Source organism: Podarcis tiliguerta (genome assembly GCF_965153285.1).
Source record: "Podarcis tiliguerta genome assembly, chromosome: 17".
In the NCBI taxonomy this organism is placed as follows: Eukaryota; Metazoa; Chordata; class Lepidosauria; order Squamata; family Lacertidae; genus Podarcis; species Podarcis tiliguerta.
In genome coordinates, this window is record NC_139550.1 from 39,724,513 (window position 1) to 39,738,826 (window position 14,314).

General features: G+C 51.6%; 1 long non-coding RNA gene across 1 annotated transcript; it reads right to left on the reverse strand.

Annotated features, from left to right (window-relative positions):
* Window positions 1-2,389: 2,389 nt before the first annotated feature.
* On the reverse strand, window positions 2,390-13,975 carry LOC310668166. Its single transcript, XR_014506631.1, has 2 exons — window positions 8,793-13,975; window positions 2,390-2,453 (listed from the first exon to the last, which is right to left on the reverse strand). It is a non-coding gene; the product is annotated as an uncharacterized lncRNA (long non-coding RNA).
* Window positions 13,976-14,314: the final 339 nt, after the last annotated feature.

Consider the following 14,314-nt stretch of genomic DNA (forward strand, 5'->3'; position numbering starts at 1 on the left):
CCACTACCTGTGCCCACTGGGGAAATAAAGAATGTTGTACAGTACTTGACTGTTCCAATGGATTACATCCCACAATCCAGGCGGCACTTTCCCTGATTTTATGCAAGTCAAGTGAAAAATCGTGGTCTCTTGCAAAAGCTCAGCAACTTGCTTGTCCTAGTTTTTACATTTTGAAATATGGCAACCCTACCAAGGAGGAGGAAGTCTAAAAGAAACAGGAAGTGGGGCAGAGTAAGAAGTGGGCTGAAAAACCTGGTGAAGACATGGGACTGAAGGTGTGCCAAGTCCAAGGGGCCGAGGTGCCTTTGGCCACCTCAGTGTTGGGGGGCGCTGCAGAAACTGGTGCAGCCTAGCAGAAGGCTGCACTGACCTGTGCGGTGTCGAGAGACATGCATGATGTCATGCACATGCAACGCACGCTGGGGCCCCTCAACCTTGGGGGCAATGGGGTGCTTCTGAGCCAAGGAGAAAGAAGATTGTGGTGCAGTCACGCTCGTGGCCCAGGAGAGGAGGAGCTATGTCCTGTGGCCAGGAAGGAAATCTCCAGACAAAGGAGATTTTGGGGGCTGGGTAATTGTGGACCAAAGACAGAAGGGAGAGTCATACCCTGTCACCTGTGTGAGGCAGAAATGGGGCACCTGTGGCCCTCTAGGTGTTGTCCCAACTCCCATGATTGGCTGACCATTGACCACGCTGCTTGGGGCTGGTGGGGGCTGGAGCCCAGCAGCATCTGAAAGGGCCACATGCCCCCCCTTGCCACCATCCCTGCTGGGCAGGGATTGAACTCTGCCAGTTCTGTTCTCAGCTGCCACTGCAGGAATGTGACCTGGCAGCCCCATAGAGGATAAGGATGAGGATCAAACTCAGATGGTGGGTGGGGGCAGGCAGGATGCATTTCACAGTGTGGTCTGGATTAATGAGCCAAATTCCTTTTCTAGTGGAAGCTGTCTGTTCTGTGGCAGGAGGGCCAGCAAGAGGTCCTGGGGGCTGAACATGGTGCTCACTTTCCAGAGAGAAATGCCAATGCTATTGTGCCCGTCAGAAAGCGGAATGCTCTGCTTGTCTGCTGATAGCAAATGTAGCAGAAAGGGAGGCCCCCTTAGCGGGGGGGGGGGAGTGGGTGCAACCAAAGGCAAAAATGAACAGGGCAACAGATGCGGCTTTTACCTTTATATAGTCAGCCATGTTCCACCCCATACGTTTAGCACATGGCTTACCCAAGGAATCCTGGGAGCTGTAGTTTGCTAAGGGTTCTGGGTATTGCAGCTCCATGCAGAGTAAACTACAGTTCCCATGATTCTTTGGAGGAAGCCAGGCACTTCAAATGTATCTTGCAGAAGTTGGAGGCTTGTACAGCAACCCCAACTGCCCAGCCCCATGGATCCATCCAGACAAATGAGAGGCATGATGTGAGTCCAAGCACACATTCCAAGCCAGCCCCAAGCACTCCTGTTGGACAGTGAGTGGGGCCAGTGAGGGACAGCATGGCCTAGGGAGCAGGTGTGCACTGGCCAGAGTCAAAGGGAGGAGGCCAGCAGTGGTCAGCAGCCATGGAGAGAGCTTGGAGAGCCCCCAGGATGCTCCCTCACAGCCACTGCTGCTCAAGACAAGCGCTAGTGCTGGCAGGGGAAATAGGAACGTTACAGGGTCAGATCAGAAGCCAGGGTGGCTTTCATAATTCTGGGACTGTCCCTGGGAAATAGGGAGACTTGGAGGGTATGCAATGAGATTTGAATGAGCCTCTTCCCCACGGTGCTACACCACCTCTCTGAAGATCTCCTTCACTGAAGATTTTAGATAGAGTAGACTGTGGAGCTGGGGGTGGCCAGGGGGTGGTGTGCTGGAATGAAGGAGAGCCCCAGGAGAGCAGAGGCCTTTATCTTGGCAGCCTAATTTGGCTTCCACCCCCACATCCCGCCAACACTGCAGTCAGCCAGAAATAGATCAGCGTGCATTAAGGAACAAACAGAATGGCTATGGCAACCACAAATCTGTGCTACTTTTGAAGCAAACAGCTAATGAGTGCTTGGGAGAAAGGAAGAGGAGGAGCGAGGGTTTCACCCACTCATTAGGCCCAAGATTACGAACTTTTCTGCTATTTGCTGGCAGGCCTCTCCGCTTAGGTTTTAACAGCTGCATGGCCAGTTGAAGTTCAGAAACAGAAGTTCAGCAAGTGAAGACTCCTGCAGTCTTGCAACTGCAAGGCCAGAAGGAGATTCGTTAACTGAGTTTCTGGTGGTTGCACAGCTTAAAGGCACAGGAGCCTTGCCTCAAATGAGAATTGACAACCCTAGAGGAGGCCTGACTAATTAACTGTAAATAAAAAGTAGGATATTTTAAGAGCATTGGTAGCAGTGACATCTCAAACCCCAGAATAACAACAGCAAGGTTGCTTTAACACATGAAAGGGTATATTTTTTAAGTGATGGGTTTCCTGCCTTTGGCATACATACCTGTCAGGGGTTCAGGAGCAGAGTCACTGGAGAGGGAAGAAACAGAGAGCGAGGGGGAGGAGTCGGAAGGAAATGTCAGCGGCGACAGTAGTCCAAGATCTCTGAGTCTCTCCAGTGACTCGGAGGATTCACAGAAAGGGGCCCCCATGGTCAGGGCAAGGGGAGTGCCCAGGGGGACACCTCGGGAAGAAGGGGACTCAGAGAGTAGCAGCTGGAAATCCGGACCAGCGTTCCCCCCAGAGTGCAGTAGGGGGGAGGAGTCTAAGGCATCGGGATCAGGGAGCGCGCAGGCAGAGGGAGAACGTGAGGCAGGAGTGGCCACACCCTCGTCAGGGAGCGAGGAAACGGTCATCCGGAAAGTAAAACGCGCGCGCGCGCCAAGTTCAAATGTACAGGAGGGCGGCAAGGTGGGCAGCCCGGGTAAGGAGCCAGGTCCTAAAGCCCGCCGAAGAGAGGGGGAGGAGTCAGAGGGGTCTAGCTCCGCGTCGGAAGAGTCCAGGAGGAATGAGACCCCGGGGGGTAGTAAGACCCAGAGGAAGAGAGAAAGAAGGAAGAGGTGGAGTAAGATTAGAGTCTTGAACTGGTGCACGGGGGGTGGAGATCCAGACAGAGCTTCGCCGGTCTAAAGTCCAGACGTAGGGCTGGGACGCTGAGACTTGTAAATGGAGACTATTCTTCAATAAAGACTTTGATACTGTACTATCGGCTAGCGTTGGTCCTTGGTGAGCTGGGACCCGGAGCCAGCCCTGACAGTAAGCTCTGTCTCTCATTTTAGAGTTTTGGCACCAAGAACCTCGCCACGTGAGTCGGCGCAGCGAGGACAGAGGAGGGGTGCTTACAGAGCTCACAAAACTCAGGCAAGATGACGACGGAAGAGAAGATAAAAGCCCTGCAAGAAGCGGTGACACAACTCAGCACTGAGGTAATTGCATCCAGGAAGAGAGAGTGGGGTTTATCTTGTCCCATTTGCGTGGGGAAGCCAAAACGTGGCTGCGGAATCTATGGAGGGACAATGATCCAGCGCTCCAAGATGCGAAGGCTTTTATTAAAGCAATGGACTCATGCTTTTTATCAAAGGTAGACGTCGATATTGCCAGGAGGGACATACATGGACTTAAACAAGGCAAAGCCAGCGTGCGGCAGTACCATACTCGATTTTTCGGACTGGTTCATGCCCTGGGGTGGGAAAAAGATTCTGCGCCAGTCAGAGACCTCTTTTGGGAGGGGTTGAATGCAGATGTAAAAGCGGAGATTGGAAGAGGGGAGAGACCAAGGAGCACCCAGCAGGTAGTCCAGAGGGCTCTGGAGATCGGGGTGCATCTGGAAGAACGTCCTTGCAACAGGGAAGAAGGGCGTTGGGGAAGGGCACCAGCCAGAGCACCTCCCTTCTTTCCCAGAGAAGCAGCGCGTGCGCACTCCACACCCTCGCAGGGAGGGGGAGAAGAGCCGATGGAGATAGGAGGTGCCAGGGCTCAGTCAGCTAACAGAGCCCTAACACCGGGAGCAGCCAAAACGAAGCCTCCTAGAGGGAACAGGAAGTGCTACATCTGCGACAGTGCTCAACACATGGCGAAAGAGTGTCCCCAGAGGCTCCACAAGCACACTGCAGCCTCCGCAACAGTCGCTGAAGCAGCTCAATTGAAAACGCAGCAACAGTTAAACGACGGAGTCTGGCTGGAGGAAGAGGCACTGGGGTCCAGTCAGACAAGTCAATGAAACAATCCCCAGCACTTTTGCAACCCACAGACCCCCTCCCACCCAAACCAGTGGTGCAGCTTACAGCGTCTCTCCAACTGCCCAATGGACGCACTCTGGAGGTGCCGATCACCATTGACTCCGGCAGCAACGCTGACTTTATAGGACTGGAATTCATTCAGCAGCACAATATACCACTGCTACCAGCCACGCTGCCCCTGAACGTTGTCACGGTGGATGGCAGAGACTTGTTAGGGGGGCAGGTGGTGCAACAAACGCAACCAATGGTGATGCGGATTGGAAATCACCGAGAAGTCATCAGCTTTAATGTCACACACCTGTCGGACACGCCTGTAGTCCTCGGCATGAGTTGGCTGCACAGGCACAGCCCAGCATTGGCGTGGTACCAACGCCAACTGACCTTCGGCTCCTCCTATTGCGCGGAACATTGCATCCTTCCTAGCCCGGAAGACGGAGGGGACGACCCGCAGCTACAATTAGGCACGCTGCAAGCAGTGCCTCGCAAGTATGCAGCGTTTTTGGAGGTTTTCTGCGAGAAGGAAGCGGACAAGCTGCCCCCCCACAGGCCCTATGACTGCAAGATTGACCTCCTGCCAGGAGCGACGCTGCCAGCCGGGAAACTGTATTCCATGTCTGAGGATGAGCTGCAGGAGCTCAAGGAGTTCATAGACCTCAACTTGAAGCGCGGTTTCATCCGGGAGTCGAAGGCAGCGGGGGGCAGTCCTGTATTCTTTGTGAAGAAGAGGGACACGCCCCAAAAAAGACTTGTGGTAGACTTCAGAATTTTAAATTCCAGAACCAAGCCCGCGGCCTTTCCCATGCCCAAGATAGATGACCTGCTGGCGACGGCGAGGAAAGGACGCGTTTTTACAAAGTTGGATCTGCGAGGGGCGTACAACCTGATTCGCATACGGGAAGGAGACGAGTGGAAGACTGCCATGTTCACGCCCCTGGGCACATATGAATACAGAGTTATGCCCTTCGGTTTACAAAATGGCGCCCACTGTTTTCAAGCTTTCATGCATCACGTCCTGGCGGGTCTCCTCTACAAGACATGCGTCTGCTTCTTGGACGACATCCTGATATTCTCAGAATCTGAGGAGGCCCACGAAGGTGACGTCAAGGAAGTTCTGCAGAGACTGCAGGAGCATCGGCTGTATGCCAAGCTGGAGAAGTGCCAGTTCGACAGGACGGAGGTGGATTTCCTGGGCTACAAGCTGTCGGACAAGGGGCTTGCCATGGACAGCGCCAAGGTTCGCGCAGTGTTGGACTGGAAGAGCCCGCGCAATCGGAAGGAGGTCCAGCGGTTTGTGGGGTTCGCCAACTTTTACCGCAAGTTCATCAAGGGGTTCGCGATGCAGACGGCGGCCATTACTGACACGCTCAGCTCTAAGAAGAAGAAGTTCATCTGGACGGAGCAAGCGGAGCAGTCCTTTCAGAACCTTAAGCGTCTCTTCTCGTCCGAAGGGCAGCTACTGCATGTGAATCCCAGCAAACCGATGAGGGTTGAAACAGACGCCTCAGACAGAGCCGTGGGCGCCGTACTGTTGCAGGAGGACCCGCATGGGGACTGGAGACCGTGTGCCTTCTACTCTAGGAAGCTCAGCAAGTCGGAGCAAAACTACACCATCTGGGACAGGGAGTTGCTGGCCATTCATGCAGCATTTAAGGCGTGGCGACACTTCCTCGTCGGGGCCAAGCACACCGTGCAGGTCCGCACGGATCATAAGAACCTGGAGTACTGGCGCACGGCAAGATTCCTAAACCAGCGGCACATCAGATGGGCGGAATTTTTCGCGGATTTCGACTTCAGGATAGAATACATCCCAGGCGACAACAACATCATGGCGGATGCACTGTCCAGGAAGCCGCAATACCTCGAAGAGGCGGCACCAGCAGCGGCCAAGCACATTTTCGCTCCGAAAGCGTGGGCGTGCGCTGCAGCAACCGTGGACTTGGAGGCGGTCCGTCGAGCACTGCAGAGGGACCCCTTTGCACAAGCCAAGATGGAGGAGGTGCACAAGGGCACGGTGAAGGACGACGAGTTCCAAGTACGAGACGGATTGCTCATCCGCAGAGGGGCCCTCTACGTACCGGGAGACGACCTCCGGGCGAAAGTACTGCAGCAGTTACACGACGCACCCACCGCCGGGCACTTTGGCAAGGAGAAGACGGCAGAACTCGTTGCCAGAGATTTTTGGTGGCCCAAGATGCGGGGGGAAGTCGCGGAGTACGTCTCGAGGTGCGACACCTGCCAAAGGGCCAAGTCAGTCCACAAACCTCCGGCGGGACTGCTCGAACCGCTGCAGACTCCGAGCGAACCGTGGGAGAGGGTGGCCCTGGACTTTGTCACGGATTTACCCAGCTCAAGGGGTAAAACGGCAGTGCTAGTGGTGGTGGACATGTTCACTAAAATGGCCCACTTCATTCCGTGCGCGAAGGTCGCCACGGCAGAACAGACCGCCAAACTGTTCATAGACCACGTCTTCAGAGTGCATGGACTGCCACGGTCTATCTTGTCCGACAGGGGGCGCCAGTTCATTTCGAGCTTCTGGCAGAAGCTGATGGGTTTCCTGAACGTCAAGATCAACCTAGCGTCGGCGAGACACCCGCAGACCAATGGACAAGCGGAACGCGTCAACGCCGTCATGCAGCAGTACCTGAGATGCTACGCAAATCAACAACCGACGACATGGGTGGACTACCTGCCGCTCGCTGAGTTCGCTTACAACAACACGAAGCACGTGTCCACAGGGGTGACGCCGTTCTTCGCCAACAACGGGAGGCATCCCAGAACCTTCCCGGGGTTAGAGAGACTGGGGGAGGGGGAGCCACAGGCAGCGGAAGTCTTGGCGGCGAAATTGCAGGAAGTCCACGAGCAGCTTAGGAGGCAGTTAGAGCTGGCAAAGCACGCATACAAACTGCAGGCTGACAAGCACAGGAGGGTTGGTGAAGCCATACAGGTGGGAGACTGGGTGTGGTTAGCGGCCCACGCAGTGCCGACCAGATCCTTAGCTAAGAAGAAACTCGGACATAAGCAGCTAGGACCTTACCTAGTTGAGGCACAGATCAATCCGGTGGCCTTCCGGTTGACACTTCCGGAAGGATCCAGAATGCACCCAGTATTCCATAGGTCGGTGCTCACGCCCTACAAAGCACCTCACCGATTTCAGGCGCAGGGCACGGCACCAGACCAGTATAAGGAGATCCCCCCAAGGAGGGAGTCGCCAAGAAGGGAACCCATCAACCAGGTCACAGAGATTTTGGACTCGAGATGGGGGGAAGAGGGAGTAGAATATTTTCTCGCAAGGGAAGGTACCCCGGCCAGCGCCAACAGTTGGGTGCCGGACTATGCCCTGGACGAGCCTCTCCTCAAAGAGGAGTTTCATGCCTTGTTCCCACACAGGCCCATGCCAGCCGAGTATTTCGACGACTGGCTTTTCACACCCACGCTTTCTACCAGCACGTTCCAGGGATTCACCTCGGACGAAGAACCACCATTAGACACACGTTCACCGGAGGGCTCGCCCTCGGGGTTTGCCTCAGACCGCTCGTTTTGGTGGGACAATCGAGGAGAGGAGAGGTGGCTGAGGGGCCCTTGGCAGGCAACGGACCCAGAGGGGAACGAGGGTGAGAGGGACATGGACGTGATGGGGGAGGACGTTGGGTTCGAGCATGGCGGCACGGAGATGGAAGCAGAGGAGAACGAGGTCGGCGAAGACATGGAGGACGAGCCGGATTTCTCTAACTGGATGCACGCCACGGGGGACGAACTGTATCCACCATTCACCCCCACAACGACGGAGCACCCAGCACCCCCGCCGGAGGAAGGGGAGGGGGGAAGGGGGGGCTTCGAGGGGGGGATGGATGTCAGGGGTTCAGGAGCAGAGTCACTGGAGAGGGAAGAAACAGAGAGCGAGGGGGAGGAGTCGGAAGGAAATGTCAGCGGCGACAGTAGTCCAAGATCTCTGAGTCTCTCCAGTGACTCGGAGGATTCACAGAAAGGGGCCCCCATGGTCAGGGCAAGGGGAGTGCCCAGGGGGACACCTCGGGAAGAAGGGGACTCAGAGAGTAGCAGCTGGAAATCCGGACCAGCGTTCCCCCCAGAGTGCAGTAGGGGGGAGGAGTCTAAGGCATCGGGATCAGGGAGCGCGCAGGCAGAGGGAGAACGTGAGGCAGGAGTGGCCACACCCTCGTCAGGGAGCGAGGAAACGGTCATCCGGAAAGTAAAACGCGCGCGCGCGCCAAGTTCAAATGTACAGGAGGGCGGCAAGGTGGGCAGCCCGGGTAAGGAGCCAGGTCCTAAAGCCCGCCGAAGAGAGGGGGAGGAGTCAGAGGGGTCTAGCTCCGCGTCGGAAGAGTCCAGGAGGAATGAGACCCCGGGGGGTAGTAAGACCCAGAGGAAGAGAGAAAGAAGGAAGAGGTGGAGTAAGATTAGAGTCTTGAACTGGTGCACGGGGGGTGGAGATCCAGACAGAGCTTCGCCGGTCTAAAGTCCAGACGTAGGGCTGGGACGCTGAGACTTGTAAATGGAGACTATTCTTCAATAAAGACTTTGATACTGTACTATCGGCTCGCGTTGGTCCTTGGTGAGCTGGGACCCGGAGCCAGCCCTGACAATACCATAAGCTCATACATTTTTAAAAAATGAACAACACAAACCAATGGATAGATGCAAGTGCTGTCAATGGCAGGATTGCCATATTTCAAGAAGTACAAATCCAGACACAGTTGCTCCAAAATGTTGTTGTTGTTGGGCTTTTGGGGCAATCAGACAGTGGGGTGGCAAATGGACTTCTGAACTCGCCATCTAGGAGGCAACAAGGAAGCGACCACTGCACAGCACCTCCGCTTCCATCAGGGGGGGAACTAAATCCCGGACATTTACTATTAATTGAAAATTCCCCCCGGGCTCCAATTTAGCCCACACACTCCAGACATTACCGGAAATTTCCGGTATATATGGCGACCCTAGTCAATGGATATTCCCAACAGTGTTTGAAACCAGTGTGGGATGGAGCCACCCTCTCAAAATGGCACCCTCCCCAGTCAGCAGTTCTTAGAAGGGCATTTTGAAGAGAGGTGACTAGGGAGGGCAAGAGTCCTGCCTCACCCCTTTAAGGGATCTGCCCATGCAGGTGCCATGCTTTACAGGGAGAGGGAATAGTATTCCTCAGTCCTGGGACCACCCATGGCTGGTTCTTAGGGTAGGGTCTTATGACTGTATGTACCTCAGTAGGCCTCCAGGGTGGTGCTCTGCAGCAGGAAGCACATGCCAAGTGCAGCTCTGGACAGCTAGCCTCTATCCTCTATGGCAAGACCTGTGGCTCCTTTGTGCCACACACATCCCTGAGCATGGGGAGCACCATCTGGAGTGTGTGTTAATCTGAAGGGCTCCATGTTTCCCTCCGAAATTCTGGAGCCCGACTGAACTGCACTTCTGCCTACCAATAAATTTCACAAGTCCACCTGAGCAAACTTGAAATCAACAGGACTTACTTTCCTCCAGTGAATGTGAGGAGAAGACAATAGTGGGAGAAATGAGTGCAGCAACTGCGGGTCGATCCAGGCTGAGTGTCAGGGCTGCTAAATCTCAAAATAAAAAAATACAGTGAGTCCAACAGCAAAGCCCAAGGAGTTTCTTGGGGGCAGAAGCAGTGCCCAATAGTTTTTGACATCTTGGAGTGAATCCTGCTACAAAAACTCATGCTAGATGCACATCTAAAAGCACAGGAGGGTGGGTAGGCCTCACTCAGTGTCTTCCTGGAAACGGGTCCAAAAGCAGAAAATCCAGTGAGACTGGCTTTACGTGTGTGTGTGTGTGTGTGTGTGTTTTGGGTTGGCAACACTACTGAGGACACGCATTATGTACCTGCCCAGGCACTTTCTTCCACCTCATCGTTTCTCCGCTTCCAATCACCCCTTCCTGAAGCGGCTTTTCTTGGGGTGCTGTAGGGAGCTCTCCAGGTGCTGGTAATGTGAGTCAGTTAGGCCCTGAGAAAGAAACTTTAGCAAGGCTGGTTAAGGGCCGCTTCTTGCCTCAGGTGTCATCTCCATTATAGAAAGGGAACCCTTCTCAAGAGAGAAAGAAATTTTAGGTTTTGAGGTGGTGGGGGGAACACAGCACGACTATTTTTTCCTTTGCAATAGATGAAGGTTGTTCAAGAGTTATTGTAGATGGTTTCTGCTCCTGAAGGCCACCATGGTCGTGAGGAGAAGCACAGGCCTCTCAGCCAAGGTGCCCAAGATAGGGAGCTGGGTGCAATGTAGGAGCAGCAGTTTGTCTGAACTATGCCATGTCTCTCTGGGTTCAAACTCACCAACTTCGGCCTTTTGGGGGTGTGGGGGAGAAGAGACTCTGGCCAAAGAAAATGCACAGAATGGGAGAAAGCTCCTAGATCATTGCGCATATATACTTGAGTCAAGGCATATTAAGGCATGAAATAAATGTGTAATGGTCAAAGTTATAGAGATTCACAAAAAATGAAGCAGCATTCTGTTAATGAGTGAGATGCAGCCACATTTAGCATAGGTGTTTTGTTTTTCAATTCTGCATATTTAGCTTTTTGCTAAGGAAGAAGCAGAAAGAGCTGCTTTGGGCATAGCTCACTGTGGAAAAGAAACACAGAAATAAATTGAATTAACACTTTCTAGACTGGCCCAAAGTCAGTTGTTTTAGGAACTGCGTGTGCGTAATCCAGCTACTCAGTGGTTCCACCTTCGTCATTCCTGCCCTGCTGGCTTCAGCCAACTAGATGGAGGCAGAGGAGGAGGAGGAGGAAGCAACCACCCTCCTTTACATGTTCTACTCCGAGGAGCTCTTGGGGATGGGGGAGAAATGATTCTGTTTGCCTTTGAAGACAAACCTATTGAATCCACACTCTCCAAAACAATATGTAACCCAAAATAGGTATCCTTCAGAATTCAGTTATCCAGATTTTGTAATTCTCCAAGCAATGCATTTACAAAAATGCACATATTACAGTAAAGTGTGCATTAAAAGAACATATCAGTGAAAATTTTTAAAATGTATATTAGGGGAAATTGCTTCCAAAAAGGTGTGCATTAGTCAAAATGGCAGACAAAAATGTGTGTAGTATGCTGACGAATTATCACAAGGATGTTGTATTGTTTTTCTTATGCTCAACTTGCAGCAGAAATGTAGGAAACTGGATTTAAGATTAGAAAAATGGGAAACCGAGAGAACTGAAATTAACAAACCTGCCTATCTCCAACTGCTACAGCCACGTCACTCCAGGCATGTGTACAAGACAGCCACTCAAGGTCAGCCCTATCAGTAGGCAAGCTGAGGCAGCTGCCTCAGGCAGCTGATTTTGAGTGTCAGGCAATGGCAGCAAATGATTAGTTATTTAATGAATTTTTTTTTGTATTTTTACTACCGGGGTGGGAAAGGAAATTTTCTGCCTTTGGCTCCAAACTAGCTTGGCCAGCCCTGGATACTCCTCTGTCTTGTAGAAGGGAAAGCCATTTGCTGTTTGGCTTCCCATAGCAGAATGTCATGGAGCAGCACTGATAGGCTTCCACCCCATGGTTCCTCCATTGTCCTGGTTGCTGTGTCACACAGTAGGAGCAACTGTAGTGAGAGCTCTGTGTCCCATGTGAAAAACGGTGTGTGTGTCTTTGTTGCCTATAGTTTCCCTCTGCATTCCATGCCTGGCTGAAGAATCAGCTGCAAAACCACAGCTAAAAATTCCTCATAACTCCTCTCCCCACAGGGACAAACTACACATTACACAGCAACTTGGCATAAGACAGACGTCAAGAAGGCATGGTGTGCATCAGAGAAAGGGAGCAGAAAGGGAACCCTTTATCACCTTCTTCCGTTGACACCCCCCCACACACACTTTTTAGCAATATTAGCACAGGCTGAGGCTATCTGGGAAATGACCGCAGAGAACTGAGAGGATTTGCATGTGGGGGGGGGGGGGAGAGAGACAGAGAAATTTATCAATTCTATTCAATAAATTAAGTTGTAGAGAGGGACACTGCTGTCCAGGAGCCATTAGCTGCAGGCAGTATCCCAGTCCAGAATGAGTCTCCCCCGCCCCCGGGCCCCCGATCCAGAGCATGTGCATTGGGGTACACTTCCAGAGTAACATGGCTTTGGGTTATGGAGGCAGGTGCCACTACTCCCACAAAGAGTGACATTTTGTGTGGTTTACATTAAGTAGCCCAAGGGAGAAAGTGGCTTCCGAGAGACTAAAGAATCTGGAAACAGTTAGGAAAAAAGAAAGAGTCAGTAAGGAAAGGGTTTTGTTGAAAAATAAATTTATTTACAGGGCAGGATCCCAGAGAGAGTCATCATAAAAAATAAAACAGGATCCAAGCCCCAGTGCAGAGGTAAGCAGAGAGGAACAGATCCCCACCCCCCCTGGCTCAGGGCACCAGACCAGGTCAACAATGAAGAAGATCAGGGAGGGGAAAACTGCAGTACATCTACTTCAGCATGTTGCAGGATCCCAGCAGATTATCTACTTCAGACCAAAGTGCTGAATCCCTGGATTTTGCCTGGGTATTCCCATGTGTCTCAACCAGTCCCTGCCACATTGGCACTCTGTAGGACTCAAAGTGCCACTGAGATAAAAAGAGAAATCCTGAACAGCACAGACCCAACAAAATTGACACGTCCTCAAATACAAACAGAAGCATGTTCAAGCGAGGAAGGCAAAAAAAAAGTCACTTCTTTCCACGGACAATTGTTAGTTACTGCAGCAAGTTCCTTTGCTATGTATTAGATGAAATTATTTTGGAATCAGTGGTACAAGTCCCTTCCCCATAGCCCAGTCTGAATGTGATGTGAGGCTCAGGGAGAAGTGGTGCAGGCCTTTTAAAAAGAGGAAGACACCACATTCCCTTCTCTTGGGCACACGTTACTGTATGGCCACATCCAGAGGCTATTCCTTTAGACGTGGTCAAGATGTGATCTTACATCCTCAACAAAGCTTTGCAAAAAGCCTCTTGGCACCTTAACACCATGAGAGATTTAGTGCAGCGCAAAATTTCATTGACTAAAACTCACTTCATTAGATGCCATTTGATTTCATGACTTGTCTTTAAAAGCTTGTATGGCAATATTGTAAGCCACAAGACTGTTAAGTTCAGTTCAGTTTATTAGTCACAACCAAAAAGGTTTTACCCACTGTGACTCTGTTTTGCTTTAACTTGACTTTTCTGCTTGGCCCTGTCTCAAAAGACACACTGGCCAACAGACTTAGCTTTGAAATTTGACAATTATTTTTGTTTATTAGCAGCTTTATACAATATTGTAATTACCAGTGAAGTTAAACCAGCTTCACTTCACTTAGCAAATTGAAGCTGGTAAGGTTGGAGAAAGGGCTGCAATTTCCACCTTCTGCCTGTCATGCCTATTATACAGAGATGTTACCTAGTCTCTCTATATAATAACAGCCACTCCCTGGTACCCCATTGTTGCTTTATTCAAATGTCAATGAAACATAAAGGGATCAGTTGGTTTGGGAGACGAAATGGAGGCAATACATGGAAGGGTTGGGCCTCAGCTGAGGTGAAGAAAGGAAACAATGTGGTTCTAAAAAAATGTTTAGGTAGGGGTACTCTTATTTTAACTCAAGAAAATCACCGGGAAAGGAAATGAAGCCGCCATCAGAGGTGGTAACAACGAAACTGACCATCACCATACTAGATTCTAACTCCTACCTCACACATTAAACACTCGCTTCTGTCTAAGGCTCAGGAAACACCGTGCCAGGAAATGGGGCCGCCATCAGGGGTAGCAGCGGAACTGACGGTTCACAGTGCTAGAGAAGAAACTATATATATATATATATATATATATATATATATATATATATATATATGTTTCTTCTCCCGTTAGATTCCCAAAATGTTTAGGGGTATGTGTACCCCAGGGGGGAAAGCACTGGTTCTGGTTCTTGCTTCTTCCTGACTCCCCAATAAAAGGGGGGCAGTGCATCAGAAAACTCCTAGTCCTCTAGTCTCAGGAAGTGCAAGAGCTGCTCAGCTTACAAGGCTGGAGAAAGAGTTGGGAATAAGCAGAGGAGGGTAGGGCCACACACCCACCCTGTGTATTTAAAGTACATTACTCTCCCCAAATAATACCAGGAAGTGTAGTTTACCCCTCACAG